We start from the raw sequence: 20539 nt of genomic DNA, 5'->3' as shown, positions 1-20539 counted from the left end.
ACTGGTTTGTTCTAGAATAGATTACAGAAGCATCTTCTGAAGACAATATTTCTAAGTTGGAAAAACTAGATAAAGAACAATAAAATGCCTGTGTATGTACCTTGGCATAATGATGTCCACACCTATGAACAAGTTGCTATTGGAAGCTACAAGAAAGCCATTGATAGAAGGCTCACAGAAAAATTCTTTCATAGTACAGAAACTGACTAAGCACATCATTTCTCAACAAAGTTGAGATGGGATAAAATAAGATTCATTGATACAATCTTCTTCGCTGGAAAAAGACAATTATGCACAAATATTATATATCTCCATTATACATGGTAAACGACTTGTAACCTACTTGTTACTGTAACCTGATGTACCAGTCTTTGAACATAATTTCCAGTTTATTGCTGCCTGCCTCCCCCACAGACTGGACAGCAGCCCACTTGAAACTTCACATTTGAAATTTCATTCAACAAAGTACCAAGGCTTGTTTGAAATTCATACTGGTGGAGCAAAACCCCATGACAGAAACAATGTAGGATGTGCTATTTTCTGATGAGCACTCAGCACCTTTTCCATCCCCAAAATAATGTGTGTCTTCTCTGCAGAAATATATGCCAGTTGAAAAGCAGCTATGTATAGAGCAATATCACCTACAAAGCTTGTTTATAAATCAGATAGCAAGAGTGTCCTTCAGGCCTAGCTGTTGACCAGTAGGACACACGCAATTCATACTTATTCTTGATATAAAACAAGTAATGGCAAAATATCCAACACTGTCAGCTGATACAATTCGAGTGGGTAAGTGGTCACTCTGGAATGATAATCAATGAGCAAATAGACTGATAGCTAAAAAGGCAATGGACATACTACAAACTCGTGATTTCTATCACAAATTGAAAGGAACAGTATTACATTAATTGGAGATTTGACTTGTGTAGTAATTTTTTCCCACTTGCAGGTACCATGACAGAAAACAAACAGAGCTAATGAACCTTAAAAGTTCTATCCAAAACTGAACCTTTGATATTATGTTGAAAGGTACCAAATGCTGTTGACTATTTATCATCTACGAACAATAGGAATGCATAAAAATGCCAGCAAAATATTTAAGTGGGCATATTTACATAAATACAACTGTAACATAAGCATGAAAAGGAAACGTTTTTATATTTGTGTAAAGAAACATTTTAATACGTGGATTAGTGTAGGCTAGTATGAATAATGCAAAAATTATTAAATAATTAATAAAGGAAAAATCTCTAACAGAAACGTACGTACCTAGTTGGTACATATACCATTTAAACTAGAAAGATTGTGGGACAAGCGTAGTGCCATGTGACTGGTGTGCTATGGTGTCACTAACGAACATTTTATACGGAGTAAACATCTAGAAATCTAAACAAATACATTGTTTCCTTCTCTAATACGCTCATGCTTTCTATTTTTGTTTGGTGGAATTACGAGCGTTACCAATTTTCCAAACAAACTTTAACACCATTCCTATTAGTACCATATGCCAGCAAGAAACTTGTTATTTTTCACTAAAATGAACCTCTTGCACAAAATAAGTATTAGGACTCTTGCGCTGTGTACTGGGTGAAAGAATTAATTACCGCGTAGCGTGTAGTCTGCTAACTAATTTGACAGCTGTTAACTCACTAAACATACTTACGGAAGATTTCGGGACATTTCCCCTCATGGTGACGTTTTTGCTGGCTTTCTCGTTAGCAATACGCATCCTCTGTTTTGGAGCCATTGTTTTATATAAAAGTATCAACGAGAACTAAGCCGAGAAAATTTAAAATCCCGAACTCGTTCACAGGCAGCACGCCTCCACCTCTCACACTCCGATGTTGACGTGAAAAAGGTGTGGGAGACGTACACTACTACTAGACGGAAATGAATGAAGTTCCGTTACTTGTTCCTCCGTTCTAGAACGGAAATGATTTTCGTCCGTTAAAATTTCTGATAGCTGTGATATATAAGTAAATTGTTTTTGATCGAGTGAAACTCATATTATAGCACTTGGAGAGTTAAATGATAACAGTGTTTCCCGTAAGGCAAACATACAACTGACCATCGTATTATTGGCTCTACATGTGGCATGTGTTGTCAGCAGTTCAATGTTTTGGAAAGTGGCGATATGAAGTCTGCTACGTTGACGAAGTTCTTTCGGGTGCTTGTACCAACCAGATAAAGTGATGACACTGAATATTCAACTGTAGTACAGGATCCCGTAGTCGGGGTTGACGGGTCACACTGCTAATAATAATTAATGTTTTTTGTTTCAGTTGTGAACCCGGACTGCAACAGCTTAAGGACAATGTTTAAGCCTTTTTGCGTATTTCTTTAATGGTAGACTTGAAAATTAAACATTGTGTTAGTCCAAAATAGGGATGGTGCCATAAAATAATTTTTTCCCAGCAAGAACTCTATTTCATGACAGCGCGGGAGAAAAGCGAAACATTTGTGCTGCCACAACATCTTTTATATTTCTTTTACACAACACTACGGAAAAAATACCCACTAGTAAAATAATGGTTTTCAGTACGTTGTGAAATAAAAACAAACAACAGTCATTTTGCAAGTTTACCTGTTACTGGAAATTAGCCTGTCATGGAGTTAGACTCAGTGACATGAGCACAATTTGTTATAAATTTCGAATTTAATACGAATTACTCAACTTCACGTCAGCCTTTATCAAAGCCTGTGAACACATCCTTACCAAATGAATCCATCACCACCGTGCAACCCCAACACCCAATGTGGCTTTCATTACAGTTGTTCCATTGACGACCAGCTTCTTTCCTTATTTGTCTCCCTCGATATCCAGAGGTGTATGGCGTTCTGGGTTGCACTTTAAGCTGCAAAACTATCTAGCTACTCATGATGCCCTGCAACCATCCCATGTCTCCCTTGAGTTCAATTTCAGTCTCCTAGTTGAATGGTGTAATATGTGAAAACTTCAAGTAAATTCACAGAAAAACCAAGCCACCAATTTTCGTCGCACATTTGCATCATCCAGATTTCCATCTCTCCATTTACAACCAACCCAGCCCTCTGAATAACACAATAAAATATTTAAAGACTAATGCTAGACAGAAAACTAACCAGGACTGCACAACTCCATACGAAAGAACACAATCCGCCAAATTGATTAAAACCACTAACTATATAAAATACTAACAGGCAGCACTTGGGATCTACATTGTTGTACCATTATCCTGCACTCTGCCTGACCATCTGATTTGCCTCCCATAACTAACTAGCATCCATGCCAAATCATCCACTACCCTCTTTCTATCTTCTTGGAACACCTTCAGATCCACTATATTAATCACAAAACCCAGTTTCGGCACCCAATATGCCACACACTAATCACCAGTCCAGTTAACCTGCTGCACCATCACATTCATATTTCACCTTCCATGCACCTTCATGGCTTGTCCGTCCCCTCCTGGCAGAATTTCAACCAACTTCCACTCCCCAACAATGAAAGCCTCCCAAGATATATAGCACTGTTTCCAACCCTATTCACAATGCTCACTGCATACCATGGTCCCATATTTCTCATCCCCCCCCCCTTCCTCCACTGCACTGAGCAATCTTATCCACCTTCATGGAGAATAAAGAGAAATCGAAATAACAATAAAGAGAAAGAAAATAACGTAAAGTGATGGCTGTGAGTTAGTGGCAAACTGTATGGGATGTTGTGAGGAGATACTGTATATGTAACAATGAAATGGATAATTTTCATAGAAAATAATGTGCTGTCAACCCACTTTTTGACATCAAAAGATGAGTATAAGACTGGTCTGAACATACAGTGTGCTGCTAAGCATCATGTTACTGGGGATATATGCTCTTGCAAAACCTGTCGAAATATTATGCCTACCCACTTTTGGGCACACTTACCATTTATAGATTTGGGCAGCATTTTGACTTCTTCACAGGCACAAAATTTAGTAGCAAACTGCACGAATTCCTACTTTAAAGTAGATTGAGTTGCCCCTAACGTGCTGCCCACAAAAGTCAAGAATCTGAGTTCAGACTAGTTTTGTAACAGCATTTAGTTGCTCTTATTTTGTTAATATCACATGTACAATAATTACACAAAATATTTAATTCATTATTCGTACTTTATTTCATTGAAATTTATAATTCACTGCAGAGTTCTCAGTGCACAGATGATAGGACATTCACTTATTATGGAAATATTTCATTTAAAGGAATGTTCGTGAATTACGATTCACACAAAATGGAATTTTCAGTGAGCAAGTAGCTATTTATTTCTAAAATAACATTACTCATTTAAAAGCCCTCATCCTCCACTTTCCAGCATACATTTTACTTTTCCCAAAAACTTTATATTTCAGAAGTTATTTGAATTCAAAATTTTTGCTGCTTATATAGTGATTATTTCCAAAATTCAATGCCATAGTTTTGTATCCAAGATTTTTATGATTACAATAACACCTACATCCAATAGAATTACTGTTAATTTGTTAATTATTCCATTTGGAAAACTTCACCTACTCGAAACTTTTTGACATCTCAACATGAAATCTACATTCTAGCAGTGATCATAAGGATTTTATGTCGTCAAGAAGAACTTTCACTCACTGTCAGGACACTCACAACTCATCCCTAAAGGTATATGCGTAGGGACAGCCTAACCAGTCCAGGAAGGGCAGCTTAATACCATTGATGAAGAATTGTGCTCCATTACCATTACAGGCAATGCAGGGGAAAAAGCTATTATCAAACAGCCATTAGGATCCGACATACCTGAGGAACAATGTCAACGAGTGTTAGCTATTCTGTGCCACTTTCCAGATGCTGTCAAATTTGGTGTGGAAAAACTACAGACCATATCAACACCGGGGAAAATTGACCAATTCACCAGCACTCATACTAGGTGCTGCTGGCTGAAGAATGGATAATCGAGGAAGAAGTGGAGAAGATCTGCAAGACAACATTGTTGAACATACTGAGAGTCCTTGGTTGTCTCCTGTGGTGATTGTGAAAAAGGATGATGGCACTTGGCATTTCTGCATCAACTACTGATGACTGAACAAAGTCACGTAAAAAGGTGTTTACCCATTGCTGCACATGATGACACCCTTGACTGCGTAACAGAAGCAAAGTATTTCTCAATGATGGAAATGCAGATACACTGTTGGCAAATTGAGGCTGGCAGGGATGACTGTGAAAAGACTGTCTTCATAACTCCTGACAGCCTCTATGAGTTCAAACTCCAGCCACCTTTGAACTTGTAACGGACAACCTGCTTTAGTACCTTAAATGAATGACTTTTCACTATATGGATGGCTCTGGTGTCTTTTTGAAGACATTTGAAGAACATCTAAGCCACCTTGAAAACCTTATTGAAGTGAGTTCAGGCTCCTGGCCTTTGCCTGAATCTGTAAAACCTTCACTTTACTATTCAAGAAATAAAAGTCTGGGTCATAAAGTGAGTCCATCCTGATCCAGGAAAAATAAGAGCATTTACAGTTTTATGACTCCTCGATGCATTCATGATGTAAGTAGTTTTCTTGGGATTGGAATGTGCTCATACTACTGATGATACATAAAGGACTTCTGTACCAAGGCAACCCCTTGCAAGAACTACTGCAATAAGATGAGGTGTAAGAAAGTTCTTCCCTTTTCCTTAAGGAGGTGCTAACATCATCTCCACTCCTAGCTTTGTATGATGAGAATGGAGAGGGAAAACTTCACACTGGCACTACAAGTTATGGGATAGGTGCAGTTTAGTACAACTCTAGGAAGGTGCTCAAAAGGTGATAGCTTACACTTCCAGAGTACTATTCAAGTGTGATATGAACTACTCTACAACCAAGAAAGAGTGCCTTGCAGTTGTTTGGGCAGTCAACAACCTGTAACCATATTTATTTGGCCATCCAGTCACTTCTGTGATGGATCACCAGTCTTTGTGCTGACTGGCCTACTTGAAGGGTCCTTTGAGTTAACTGCTGAGATTGGCACTGAAACTTCAGGAATACATCTTCACAATGGGATACAAAAATGGATGCAAACACTAGGATGCCAATTGTTGTTGAAAAAATCCTGTGTTGAAGCAGAATAACATGGACAAAATCTTAGCCATTGCTGATGAACAAAGGAAAGATCAAGCATTCTTGAAAATCATACAAGCCTTGGAGAATAAAGAAACAACAAAAAAGAATTCCAATTGATAAACAGAACATTGTGTAAGAGGAGTGGATGAGTGGAAATTGTTGCTCATCTCCCAGCTCATTTATGGGCAGCTGTCCTGAAGTATTTCCATGATGCTCCTCACCTGGGATTCACAAGGACTCTAGACAGAACAAGATGCAGGTCTCTACCAGTCCATTACGGCACTATGTGGCACTCTGTAAGAAATGCCGGTGATGGAAGCACATGCTGCAGTTACCTCCAGGGCATGTGGTTCCAATTCATCCTGCAGCTGTGTCATTCCATCGAATTGGAATCAACCTCTTCGGGTAGTCCCTGAAGTCAACAAATGGAGTCTGAACAGATTACCTCACCTGCTATGCTGTTACCAAACCTGTGACAACACCAAAGCTCCACAAATTATGAAGTTCTTTGTAGAAAACATCATTTTGGAGCACAGAGCACCCTGGGTGATGATCTCTGATCACAAAACAGTTTACCAGCTGAGACTAGTATCAGAGGTAATTGCATGTTGTGACATCAGACACTGGATGATGACAATTACCCACAGATGAATGATCACATAGACATTAACAGATATGCTACTGGTGTGCATTGATGTCAAACAGAGTAGAATGCAATAATGCATATCATGGCATTCTCAAACAACAAAGCAAAGCAAGACATACAGGCTTCACACCATTCTTTCTACCCCATAGTTGAGAGGCTGAAAAAACAGTGGGTACATTGATCCAATTTCGACTGGATGATACTCTTGTTCACTATGTGAAACAGTTCTTCAGCAGGACCAAAGAAGCAAGACAGCTGGCTTAGATACAGACCCTTGATACCCAGGGGAAAGACAGAAAGTATAATAATGCCAAGTACTGGCCGGTGAGATAGAGCTTGGGAGACTTGGTATGAAGTTTTGCACCCATTCAGAAAGTGGGACTATTGGAAAAGTTACGAAAGCACTACTTTGAGCCTTATTGCATCCTTTGTTGCTTGTCAGATATCGGTTGAGTTGAGGATTATGACACTTTGTCAAGAAGACAGAATTGCATAGACATTTCCTATGTCCACCGTGCGAAGCCCTACTACAAACCTGAGATGTAGATCAATGACGGGGGCTTCTCGCTCAAGGAAACAGAAGACCCACTTGACCACTGTGTAGCTTCAGTAGTTGCAGTTACCATCAATGCTCGTCATAGTGAAGAGGAAGTGATAACATGACCAGAACACAAGGATCTGCCAGTGCTGCCATACAGAAGACCATTTACAATATCTAGATCCAGAGTGCTGTAGTGATCTCCAGTGAGAAGTTCTGGAACAGTAGGTCACTGTTTCTGTGGGAGAGGGAGCATGGCATGAGCTGTAATGCATGCAGTGTGGCACAGCGATTAGTGCTGCTGGCTGACATGCTATGGGTTACTTGCTCAAATCCAACCATCTGCATTTATTGGCGATTTAGTATTTATCATTCCTGGAAGGTTCTCAAAATTTATATTTGTATATTCTGGAATATTTGATGTTATATAAATAACTGCACTCTGTATCCAGGAGATAAGTTATTTTGTGGCTGTATGTTGGAGTTCATAATAAATATACTTTCAGTTTTAACAGTTGTACTTCATTAATGACCCTACTTTTGTATTTGAACTTGGGTGTGGTTACAATGTGACATTATGCCACCTGATAACTGTGTGATGTAGTGTCTAAAGACATAACTGTTCACCTGGTTCACATACTTGTGACAAAGCTGATCACCAGACAAGTATCAGTTATTACAAATAAAAACGAAGACTCAAATACTCAAGTACTGTAGTGTAGAGTAAAATATTTATCAGGTTTGTCAACGTTTGGAAAATTAATATTCAAAGCTGCTGAAGATTTGAACAGTAGGTGAGCAAAGCTATAGTATGGCACAAATTTTTAATCTATCAGAAAATTTTGCACCATCATGCACCTAAAAGAGAAACAATCATTCAGAAATCAAACCCTAGGGTGTGATTAATTTATTTATGTAATGTCCTTTTTGTTGGTCCATCAAGGTGTGAGGAGATCTTCTATAGTGTTATGAAAGTAGGAGAGAGGAACAGGCAGAATTGTAGCTGTGAAGGAGTGTCATTTATCATGTCTTAATTGGTTGAGTATTGTCCTACATCTGGATTTAAACTTCTGACACAGCTTTAATCTGTTGGAAAATTCCAATTAAAATATAAATAAGTTCTTCAGTAGAAAAACTGATAATGTGTCAAACTTTAAAATTATAGTTTTCACCTTTAAAATGTAACAGTGACATTTACTGTAAGATTAGTCAAGTTTTTCTCTACTTATATGTATATGGAGAGATGCTAAATGAAACACGATTGGCTGTCAAAACAGCAGTGTGTGAAGTTTTCAGTGACAACCATAGCAGAATCTTATATAAAATATCTCTCACAAAACCCAAAAAAATTCTTGTTATACATAAACACTGACAGTAGCACAAAAATTAGTTTCCATACACTCTTGATTAGCTTAGATTAAGTGACAAATCAAGTGAAATTGAGGGCAGCAATCAAAAGGAGAAATGCTGAACTTCACTTTCACGTTATCTTACACAAAGGAAAATCCAGGCGTACTATCCCACTTTAATTTTTGTACCACCGCAAGTATGAGTGAAACAGATTTCAGTACCAGTGGTACTGAGAAAAAGCTGAAATATCTCAAAATAAAGCTCTTGGACATGATACAACCCATATCAGATTCTATAATACAGAACTTGAATCAGGCTCTGTCTTAAACATAATGTATTATAGATCTTCTAAACAAAATAAGTATGCCCAGTGGTCAAGAAAAAGTAGAAGTCATACTGTCTACAAAAAAAATATCAGAAGTGATACCAAAACTACCATTTGATGTAATTGGTATCAATCTGACACTGGCTCTTTGAAAGTATTCTGAGGCTGAGGTTGAACAGAATAATCTCCTCCACACCCACCAACATGTACTCTGTAAACACTGAGCATACAAAATACAACTTTCTTACATGACATCCTGTAAGCCTTGTGTAACAGGAGTCAGGATACAGTATTTCTTGGCTTCAGAAAAGGGTTTCACTTAGTACCGTACTAATGCTAATTAACAAAAGTATGTTCATAAAGGTATCAAACAAATTTTGCGGCTGAATGATGGATTTATTGATAGAAAACCCAAACAATCAATTTTTGACAAAATAATTTAACTTGATAGATAAAAAAAATATACTTGCCAAGCGGTGGCAGAACACACATATAAAAGAAGGTTGTAATTAGGAAGCTTTCGGAGCCATGGTCCCTTCGTCAGTCGGAAGGCTTAAAGGGGAAGGAAGAGGGGTGAAGGAAAAGGACTGGAGAGGTCTAGGGAAAGAGGTAGATTTCAGGAAAGTCACCCAGAACTGTGGGTCAGGGGAGACTTACTGCATGGGATGAGAAGGAAAGACTGACTGCTGTAGACTGCATTGGGAAACATTTGAAACCCTGAAAGCTTAAAGGTGGAAGACAGAATAATATGCAAAACAGATTACTGCTCAAACATCATGAACGAGTTAATAAGAGTGAAAAGCTAAGTGCATTGTACATAACAGAGATGGGAGAGGTGGTGGTGAAAAATAGACATGTAACACAATGAAAGATGTAGAAAAGTAAAATGGACTGAAGGAAAGAGAAGTTGCTTTGAAAAAATGTTGAGACAGGAGAAATTAACGTAAATTAAGGCCAGGGGATGTCAAGAACCAAGGACGTGTTGTAGCGATAGTTCCCACCTGCATAATTCTGAGGAACAATTTCTCAGGTGCTGATGAGGCACATCAACATAGCATTTATAGCAGCCAGTAGGCAAACAGATTCTTGTAAGATTTTCCAAGCCCACTGCACAGATTACACAACACGTAAAATACCCCCTGCCACCAAACGGTTCATTTGCTCAATTGTTTCTTCAATAACACAGCTGAAGAATATGGAGACACAGGCGAAGTCAGAAACAAAGGTTTAGCTACCACTGAGAATGCTCCATTATTTTTTAAATTCTTTTATAGTTTGTGTTCAATTTACAATTTTCTATGGAGTGTGTGTAGCTATAATCTACATATATTTTGACAGTAGTATCCTCATTCATACAACAATCTTTTAATGTTTACCATAGTGAATAAAAGTACATTTTTCAAGAATTTTCAGACATTTCCTGTGTGTAAGATACACTACTGACAAGAAATGAAGCACCTAGAAAGGGAGAAGGAATCAAAATGGTTTTTCAGTTATTACAGTATCAAGTCAAACTTACAAAGAATTTGGCAGTGTAAACCTCCATATGCGCAAGACATTGCACCCCCTTTGACATGGATGAATACACGGATTCTGTTGGGAATGGTGTCATAAAACATTTGTATCTGCCCCTGAGGCAATCTGGCCCTCAGTTGTTAACAGGCCCTTGATGTCCTGAATATTGGCATTGGGGTGGAGTTGATGTCCAAGCTGGTCTCCAGCTGTTCTACTGAGCACATATTTTTTGATCCTGCTGGTTACAGGAGCACCTCAACATCACACATACAGACATGTGCCACGAGTGGTTGAACATTGTCCTGTTGAAAAATCACATCACAACACTGTAGCTCGAGAGGTGATGTACCATTATGCCACAAAAGTTTCCCCAGTCACTACCAGATGTGGCCTAACATCATTCCTGATGGTTCTCCACACCATAATACCAGGAGTAACAACCTCTAAGCCACTTCAAAACATTGGAAACTGGATTCTCTCTCTTGGTTGCCAGCACACTCACTGATGATAGTCATCAGGGGAAGTACAGAAATGTGATTCATCACTGATCATAATGCAATGTCGTCCATCAGCAGTCTGTGCATACTAGTCATGGCACCACTCCAAACACATCTGTTTATGTCATGGTGTTAATGACAGCCTACACACAGGATGGTAATTTCCTAGTCAGGCTGCTGCTAGTCTCTGAATGGTGAGAGGTAACGCACAATGCTTCAGGGAGTCCATTACTTGTTCTCGGATGGCAGTGCAGATGTGAAGGGGTTACGATGTGCTTCATACACAATCTAGTGCTCCTACTTTATGTTGGTCAGGTGTGGTCAACTGGAACCTTGATGGCAAGTGTGCCTATCTGTAAGTTTCCATGCAGTTCAACGTCAGGCCACTGTCACATTTGAGTGCCCTACAAATCTGGTTACTGGATCATTTGGCCAGTCAGCCAAATGGAGATTCACAATAACACCCCTTTCAAACTCTGTTAGGTGCTGACAGCACTGTCCCACATAAAGTATGTGGCACCTCCATGTCAGTCACAGTGATGACAAGACATCTGATGCTGTTCTAGCCCTTATATACCCCTACCAGGCATGGTAATAATGCAGAACATGAGCAATGCTAATGCACTCTGGTAGCCATTCCATCTGTCATAGAGAATTACATTTGTAATCATTTAGATACTCATCAGTGGTGTGTATATGTACAATGTTACATTGCCATATGACTATATCTTTTGAGTGCTTCACTTTTTTCAGGCAGTGTATTTCTTTGTAAATTGATGGTTATGTATCACAGTGTAAGTATTTACATAATCAGTGAATATTTTTCACCTTTTTCTGCATGTGAATAGTTTGACCTACAGAAGCACTTGAAAGTTTACTGTCGTGATGTAAACAAAGTTCGTGAGATTGATTGCTGTAGCATAGTTCTGTGTTCTGCACATGTAATGTTATAACTGTCGTATCATGATCCAAGCTTTCCTTTTCAACAGCAATGGCTATTGTCTTCATTTGTTGTAAATTTCCACTATTTTCATGTTTGTCATACACATTTGTTAGTGAGCATAATATTGATAAATCATAAGTTCAAGACTACAAGTTTGAAGTAGCTTCAAGGAATCAGTAAATATTATCTCGTTTCCTCTCTCATCACAAAATGAGTCACATTGGGTGCTAATGGAGTCAGTTCTTGAAATAAGCTTCTAATCCTTAAAATCCTAGTTTAAACTTGTTTACTTTTCTGAAAAACATTGCACCAGTCACAATGCAGCCCCACTGTGAAGCTGGTGTCATGCATCAGCTGTCTTAGATACTGTTTGTAAACAGCAGGAAATCACCTTGGCTACTGTCAAGTGACTGGAAGCTGTTGCGAATGACTGTGTTGGGAGGGATAGTGAGAGAGACATATCAGAGATGCTATCCTCTTCAGGTGTTCGTTTTTCCCGCACGCTGTTGGGGAGTGGAATGGTACAGAGATAGTATAATTGTGGTTTTATGAACCCTCTGCCAAGCACTTAAATGTGAATTGCAGAGTAGTCATGTAGATGTAGATGTACAAGATATATCATCAGTCATCAACATTACTGTTAGTGTCGTGTCTTTGGTATGTCTACGGCCCCATTACAGGAGAGGCAGGCACCAGATAGGACTCGGGGTGACTCACTTTTGCCCCTGAGCATTTGGGAACCTAAGTCAGTTGCAAATTCTAACAGAAAGAGCAGGGTTCTGCTGCTAGGTAGTTCACATGACTAAGGTCTGGGTTAGCAGTTGCAGGAAGTGTTGGGGTGTGAGTACCAGGTCACCAGCATTGTGAATCCTAGTGGAGGGTTGGCTCAGGTGGCTGTTAACGTAGGGGAGTTATGTAAGAATTTTATGGAAGAGGATCAGGTAGTGATTATGGGTGGAGCTGGGAACAGCCTTAATAGGGACAGGGAGTATGATTTAGGAGGTGACCTGGTGAAGATAGTTGCTCAAACTGGTGGCACGAATGTGCACTTTGTGCTTCTGTTTCAGCGTTATGATCGGCCTCACCTTAATGCTGCTGTTAGGCATTTTAACATGGGGCTGAAGAAGGCACTGATGGTGGAGGGCTTGGCTCACATTGCAATGGTGCCAGTTGAGTCTATCAATAGATCTGGTTTCACTAGGCACGGCCTACTCCTCAATAGGTATGGGAAGGGAAGGTGATAAAGCCTATAGGTGACAGTATAGCGGGTGGTGGAGGGATCACTCATGGGAAAATTGCTGTAGTAGTTGGTGTTAGAGATGCAACTTTTTTAGACTTAAGTCAGCTGATAGGTGTCCCTACTTAAGGGAAGTCTTTCTAACAAAGCAATCCATTGAAAGGAGGCCAGGCATCCAAGTAGTGAAAGAATTGGCTTATTTCATCAAAATATAAGAGGTTGGATAAAAAAAGCTACTCACCAAGCAGTGGCAGAACACACACATAAAAGAAACATGTAATTGACAAGCTTTTGGAGCTGGTGATTCTCCTTCAGGCAGAAGGGTTGAAAGGAAAGGAAGAGGGATGAAAGAAAAGGACTGGAGAGGTCAAGGAAAACGGGTAGATTTCGGGAAAGTTGCCCTAAACAGCGGGTCAGGGGAGACTTACCTACAAGATGAGAATGAAAGACTGATTGTTGGGGATTGGATCAGAAGAGATTTGAAAACCTGAGAGCTTAAAATTGGAAGACAGGATAATATGCAGACAGAGATTACTCCGTAAACATCACATATGAGTTAGTAAGAGTGAAAAGCTAAGTGCATTATATGGGAGGCGTGCGGTGAAAAGTAGATGGGAAAGACAATGAAAGATGTAGAAAACTAAAACAGAGTAAAGCAAAGAGTAATTACAGTGAAGAAATGCTGAGACGGAAGAAATTAACGTAAATTAAGGTCAAGTGTGTGGTGAGAACCAAGGACATGTAGTGCTAGTTCCCACCAGCAGAGCTCTGAGAAATTGGTGTCTGGGGGAAGGATCAAGATGGTGCATGTGGTGAAACAGGCATCGAGGTCTTGAATATCATATTGTAGAGCATGCTCTGCAACAGGATATTGCGAGTTGCCAGTATACACCCTCTGCCCATGCCCATTCATCCTAATTGATAATTTGGTGGTAGCCATTCCAATGTAGAAGGCCAAATAGATTTTACATAACATTTGGTATATGACATGCGTCATTTTGCAGGTGGCTCTGGCTCTCCCTTTGATAGTATATGTTTTGCCAGTTACATGACTGTTAGAGGTAGTGGTAGGAGTGAAGCTTAAGTCAGCTGATAGGTATCCCTGCTTAAAGGAAGTCTTTTTAATAAAGCAATCCCTTGAAAGGAGGCCAGGTATTCACGTAGTGAAAGAATTCGCTTATTTTAGAAATATAAGAGGTTGGATAAAAAAAATCTACTCACCAAGCAGCGGAAGACCACATACACAAAAAAATCATGTAATTGACAAACTTTTGGAGCCAGTGATCCTCCTTCAGGCAGAAGGAGGTGCCCGAGGTGTTAAGGAAGGACTGCAGGTCAGTCTGAACCACAGGGATGGGATCTTGATGGCAGACACTGTATGTAGAGGCATCAGACAGATGGCGTAGATCTTCACTAACATACCCCTTTTGGTCAAGTACTACAGTGGTAGATCCTTTGTCTGCTGGAGTCATCAGCTTGCAGCGAGGGACAGTCACAGGGGTAGGAGCCATAGGATAGGGAGATGGGTGCAGAAGGAGCATAGGGTCTGACAAGAATATTGCAGAGATTGGGAGGGCAACGGAAAGCTATTCTAGATGTGGTGGACAAAATTTCAGACAGAATTGTTCTCATTTCAGGGCATGATTTTAGGAAGTCATGGCCCTGTCGAAGTAGTTGATTAATACATTCCAGACCAGGATAATACTGAATCACCAGTGATGTGCTCTGAAGTTATTTTTTAGAGGGACCAGCAGTAGTACCAGGATTTGATTTGATGGCCTTGGAAATCTGTTTTTTTAACTAGGCTGGTGGGGTAATTACATGCAGTGAAGGCTGATGTGAGTATGGTGGTGTATTGCTGTAAAGAGTCTGCATCTGAACAAATACTTTTGCCTCGGATGCCGAGGCTGTGTGGGAGGGAACATCTGAATGGAAAGAATGGCAACTGTCAAAATGTAAGTACTGTTGTTTGTTGGTAGCTTTAATGTGGACAGAAATGTATAGCTGGGCTTCAGTCAGCACAAGATCAACATCAAGGAAAGTGGTATGGGATTTGGAATAGGACCATGTGAAATTTAATTGGGAGAAGGTATCCAGAGATTTGAGGAATTTTAGCAGGTCACTCTCACCCTGAGTCCATATGGTAATGATGTCATCAATGTATATAAACCAAACCAGGGACTGAAGACTTATGGATACCAGGAATGCCCCTTTTAAGTGACCCATGGAAAGGTTGGCATAGGAAGGAGCCATCCTAGTTCCCATGGCTGTACCCCTGATTTGTTTGTATGTCTGCCCCTCAAGGGTGAAGCAGTTGATGGTAAGTATAAAGTTGATTAAGGTGAGTATTAAGGATGTCATAGGTTTTGAATCAAGTGGTGCTGACTGAGGAAATGTTCAGCAGCAGACAGACCATGTACGTGGGGAATGTTGTTATAGATGGAGATGGCATCAGTGGTGACAAGCAAGGTGTATGGTGGGAGTGGGACAGGCACAGGTTTCAGATGATCTAGAAAATGGTTGGTATCTTTGATGTAGGTGGGGAGTCTTTGTACTATGAGTTGCAGGTGTTGATCAACTAAGGCAGATAAACGTTCAGTGAGTGCTTTGAAGCCAGCAACTATAGGATGGCCAGGATGTTTGAGTTTGTGGATCTTAGGCAGACGGTAAAAGGTGTGGGTGCCTGGTTTGGGTGAGGTGAGAGGTTCTATGGATTGAGGTGTTAGTCCTTGTGAGGTGCCTGAGGTGTTAAGGAAGGACTGCAGGTCAGTCTGAATCACAGGGATGGGACCTTGATGGCAGATGCTGTATGTAGAGGTATCAGACAGATCGTGTAGATCTTCACTAACACACTCTTTTTGGTCAAGTACTACAGCGGTAGATCCTTTGTCTGCTGGGAGGATAATGATGGAGTCATCAGCTTTTAGGGAATGTAGAGCCTGGAGTTCTGGAGAGGACAGGTTAGGGTCATGTTGTAGGAATTTGAAGAAGGGTTGTGAAGCAATGCTGGATGCGAGGAATTCTTGGAAGGCTTGTAAAGGATGATTTTGAGGTAGTGGTAGTAATAGTGGATCAAGTTGGGATTGCGGTCTGAACTGTTGAAGGCAGAGCTCAATGTCAGGATTGCTGTTGGAAAAGTTTTGAGATTGGTTTGCAAAGTGATACTTCCAATGGATATTATGTATGTCCTTCAACAAAGCAGCATGATCAAATGCAGGTTTGGGGTTGAAAGTGAGGCCCTTAGATAATTCAGGAAAGTGCTTAAAAGATGAGAGGTTAAGGACACTGTACTGTTGTGACTGGTTCTTGGGATTATGGGTTATTCTTGGTCTGGGAGGTAGTGGTGAAGGCTGTGTGATATTAAGGAAGTTGGCAAAGCTTGGTTTGTAGGAGAGGAGTGGTGGTTGACGGTGTGGCTGTTTAGGGAGATGCAGAGGGACAGGAAGGAAAACACCATTGTTCAGATAGTTTAGGAGAAGGTAGGGAGAAAAGGAAAAGAAATAATAATGATATGATGCATTACATTGGCTGCTCCTGTACTCAATGGCTGCTTCTATAGAACCTACTCACTGACTGGCTGCTGTCGTACTGTGGCCAGGAAACCTAAGCACTGATTGGCTGTCGCGTCTCCTTCATCAAAACTGTACTGTAAACCGTTCTTGAGCTCACTGTCAACAGCGAGTGTGGATATATACAAGCTCTATGCACAATGTCAGTAACAAGAAAAAGAAGTATGTAAATTTAAATGCTGAATAAATGAATTGAATATTGGGGGTCTGTTGATATTAATGCCAGTTAAAGTTAACTCAGGATATGTGTATCTTCCAATTTTTTTTCAATTATTATTTCAAAATTTCTTTTTTTAATTATGTAAACAGCAATTATTAATCAGTTTCCATTATATATCACATTTTATTACCTCCTGCCACTATTCAATTGTGACCTTTCAAAGGATAGCACCGAGCCAAATATGAACAGACCTTTCAATTGTTGAGATAAATTTTTTTTTGAGATAAATGATCTATTTTATCATTACAAGAAACTAATGAGGCCTTTGTTGCATTTGTTACATGTCCATGGGGTTGGAACTATTGACAACTTGAAGGAGCAAATTAAAAATTAAATACTCCCTGCAAACGAGATGCACTGGAAATGCAGATTTCAGTGGTTAAGGTAGGAAGCTGCTACACCATATGCCTATACGGCCACGCTTGGCGCCGTGTCTCTTGCAGTAGGTAATCTCTTTTCCTTCCAATTAATATGCTTTACAGAAAGTGCATTTCTATACGAAAGATGAAAATTTGTATAAAGTCAACATTAGAGTGCAAAATAATTCATTCAAATTCTGTAAGGCTGTATCAGAAAATAATCAGGATCAGTAATGACTATGGATATAAATCTGCTTTAATTGAAAAGTACTGATACAAACAAAATCATTTTTTTTTTCTTTTCATAATTTTGCTAAACACTGTTAACAATGGAGTCAAAGGAAATGGCCATTGTTCAAAACTCATTACAAAATGCAATATGCCAAGAGGTCAGAAATCCGAGCTTTGGAACAGTTAAAAGTAACGTGCCAACTCATGAACTGGCCAATGGCTACCAAACAACCAGGCTGGCGTCTCACTACTATAAAATGATGACACTGGTAATATAACTAATCATGATGTCACTTCTATGATGAACAATGAGACAATTTCCCAGTTCTCACTGGGAAACATTTTTTCAAATAGTGAAACTGAAGCGCGCGACAGCGAAAATTCCTTTGGTTATTCGCTCACGACGCCACAAACGCAAGAGCAGGAAACAGTTCGAAAAAGCAATGTAAATACTAGCGACACCCACAATTTGACACAACTCATGCAACTAATAACACAACAGCTTACAAGACAACAGCAATTTCGAGAAAGTTTACACAACAGCTTAAGAGTGTAACAACAGCGGTTGACAAAACATCAAGAAAATATAGGGTGTCAGTTTACACAGCAAAATCAGGCATTTCACAATTTCCATAACAGTATTAGTCAACAGTTCAGTGGGGTGAGCAAAATTATACACACTGAGTTATCAGGTGAACTATCCAGGAAGTTGACAGAGCTCGGTAAACAACTAAAACAAGAAATAATTACCGATATGTCCTGCAATATAAATACATTAACAGAAAAGGTAGCATCCATAGACTGTAAACAGGAACAACTTACAGGTGAGTTTCAAAACCTCAGTGAAGCATATTCTCAAATTCAGGAGACGCAATGCTTTTAAAGAAGTTAAGATTCCTTTACCGGTTATCCACAATATGGGGTTAGCATGTCAAAGAAAATAGCAAAGTTTGCACAATGCAACAACACTTGCTGGCAGTTGCACCTGTCGAGCAAGCACAGTTGCCATGTGCTACCCCACAAGCGAACATAAACATGCCTGTCACTGATGGTGCAGTGTGTTTGTCAACATTACTTGCAGATGAGGGGTTACTTAGGCATTGACAATCCCTGATATTTACTTCTGAAGGGAAAAGAACAAACTCTGTGGTCTTTATCAGAGCATTTCAAAATGTTTTACCTTGTACCTTGACCGAAGCCCAGAAAAATAGACTTGTTGTTGGATACACACAAGGTGATATTCTGCTATGGGCTACGGACATGGCGGAATGTTGCAACTATTATGAACAATTTGAGAGAGCATTTCTGGATAAGTATTGCTCTGAGGCTGTACAAGAGGGGCTCAGACATGAAATATTCAATCCAGCTCCATTCAATGGCAAGTAATGGAAGCTTAAGAGGCTATTTTTAAAGACATCTGAATGAAACCAGATTCTGGATGAACCTGGTATCTCAATTAGACGTGCTGAAAATTTTAAAGAGCCGTCGTCCTGCCCACATTAGGGAAAAACTTATTACCATCCTGGAAAACAACACCAAATACTTTCTATCTGTACTGGACTCAGTAGATTTAATATATGAAGAGAGATCAGTACAACCGAAGCCTGTTAATATGCCAATCACGACACAGAAATTTACAGACCAACAAGTAAACAACAGATTTGTAGTACAACACGAATGGCAACCTTACCCCACACAGTTCTATGGTAATGGTAACGGTAATCACAATGGCAATGGAGAAAGCTGTAAATACAAAGGTGGACAGAAAATAAATGGGCGAAAATTTAGCAAAAACAATTACAATGGGCGAGTAGCGTATGGCCAGCTTGTACAATATGTGCGGGCACAAGCTGCCAGCAATAATCAGCTGATTGCTTGGTGAAGGCAAAACAATAACAGACAACTGCATAACCCACAGACAGCGGAATTCTGCCAGCAAAATAACACACATATGCCGAGGCAGAGGCAAAGAGAATTTCAGTCGAGAGCTTCTCAGGACACTAATTGGCGTAACCAAACACCAATGATCAACATAGTGGAAGTTACGCCTAACCTAGAGAGCGATGCCACCGTTATGATGGAAAACTTGAACCGGTCATGATAGGCCCCCATTCTGTGACCTTGGAGGGGAGTGGGGGCACAAGCTTGATCAATACTTGCTTTATCAGATACGATCAGGGTAGGTATACCCTCTAAGTTGTATATATGTATAATAATATGAGATTTAGGATGCTGGAAAATCACATTGCAGCATTTATGTTGTTAGTTGATAAGGAAATTTTTTTCTTATATGTAAGATTGTGTAAATGATAAGGTGAGTGGATGTAACAAGGAAGATCTTTACATTTATGTGTCTAAAGACGACAATACTTTAAACACATTGCTTTGCCTTGTGCATAGCGCAGTTGTAAATGAATAAACACTTGTGGAACACACGGTAGCATGCACTGCAGTACACAACTCGCCGTGACATTATTGGTAACAGAGCGATGCAGCGCATGAACGTTGGGGAGAAAGCTAGTCAACAAACTGTAAGCATGTACATGCCAGACACAGCTGAAAGTGTTGCAGCACCCAAATCAAAGAAACCCTATGAGCTATGGCCAGCACTAGCATTTTTAAAGCCTATTGAATAAACTGAGACATAGAAAATTGAGGGAGAGTCTATGCCACAACTATGACTATCTACACAATGCACACAAACAAAGATAAGGGATTATATACACAGAAGGGATCCTAAACTATGAAATATTTACTGAAGTTATGCTACTATGTACATTATATCTATATAGTTACAAATTTAAGTATTGAAATTACATGCACTAATTATAATCGAGGGACCAGAAAACTCTTGCTGCAGGTAAACAAGCGAATACAATATAAGTGACAAGCTGAATAAGAGGTCACACCATGCCTATAATATACTTTACCTTTTAGATTTATGAGGTAAGTAGAGACACACGCACACAGTCCTTCACTTGTTACTTGCAAGAAATGTAATAATTTTGAACAATATGGGG

The 20539-nt window shown here is 39.7% G+C and overlaps 1 long non-coding RNA gene across 1 annotated transcript; it reads left to right on the top strand.

Moving 5' to 3' along the window:
* The first annotated feature begins 2089 nt into the window (after nt 1-2089).
* LOC126485652 (uncharacterized) lies at nt 2090-7785 on the top strand. The gene is made up of 2 exons (XR_007588063.1): nt 2090-2189; nt 2283-7785. It is a non-coding gene; the product is annotated as an uncharacterized LOC126485652 (long non-coding RNA).
* The last annotated feature ends 12754 nt before the right edge of the window (nt 7786-20539 follow it).

Source organism: Schistocerca serialis, chromosome 1, assembly GCF_023864345.2.
Source record: "Schistocerca serialis cubense isolate TAMUIC-IGC-003099 chromosome 1, iqSchSeri2.2, whole genome shotgun sequence".
NCBI lineage: Eukaryota > Metazoa > Arthropoda > Insecta > Orthoptera > Acrididae > Schistocerca > Schistocerca serialis.
This window is presented reverse-complemented; position numbering and strand designations above follow the sequence as displayed.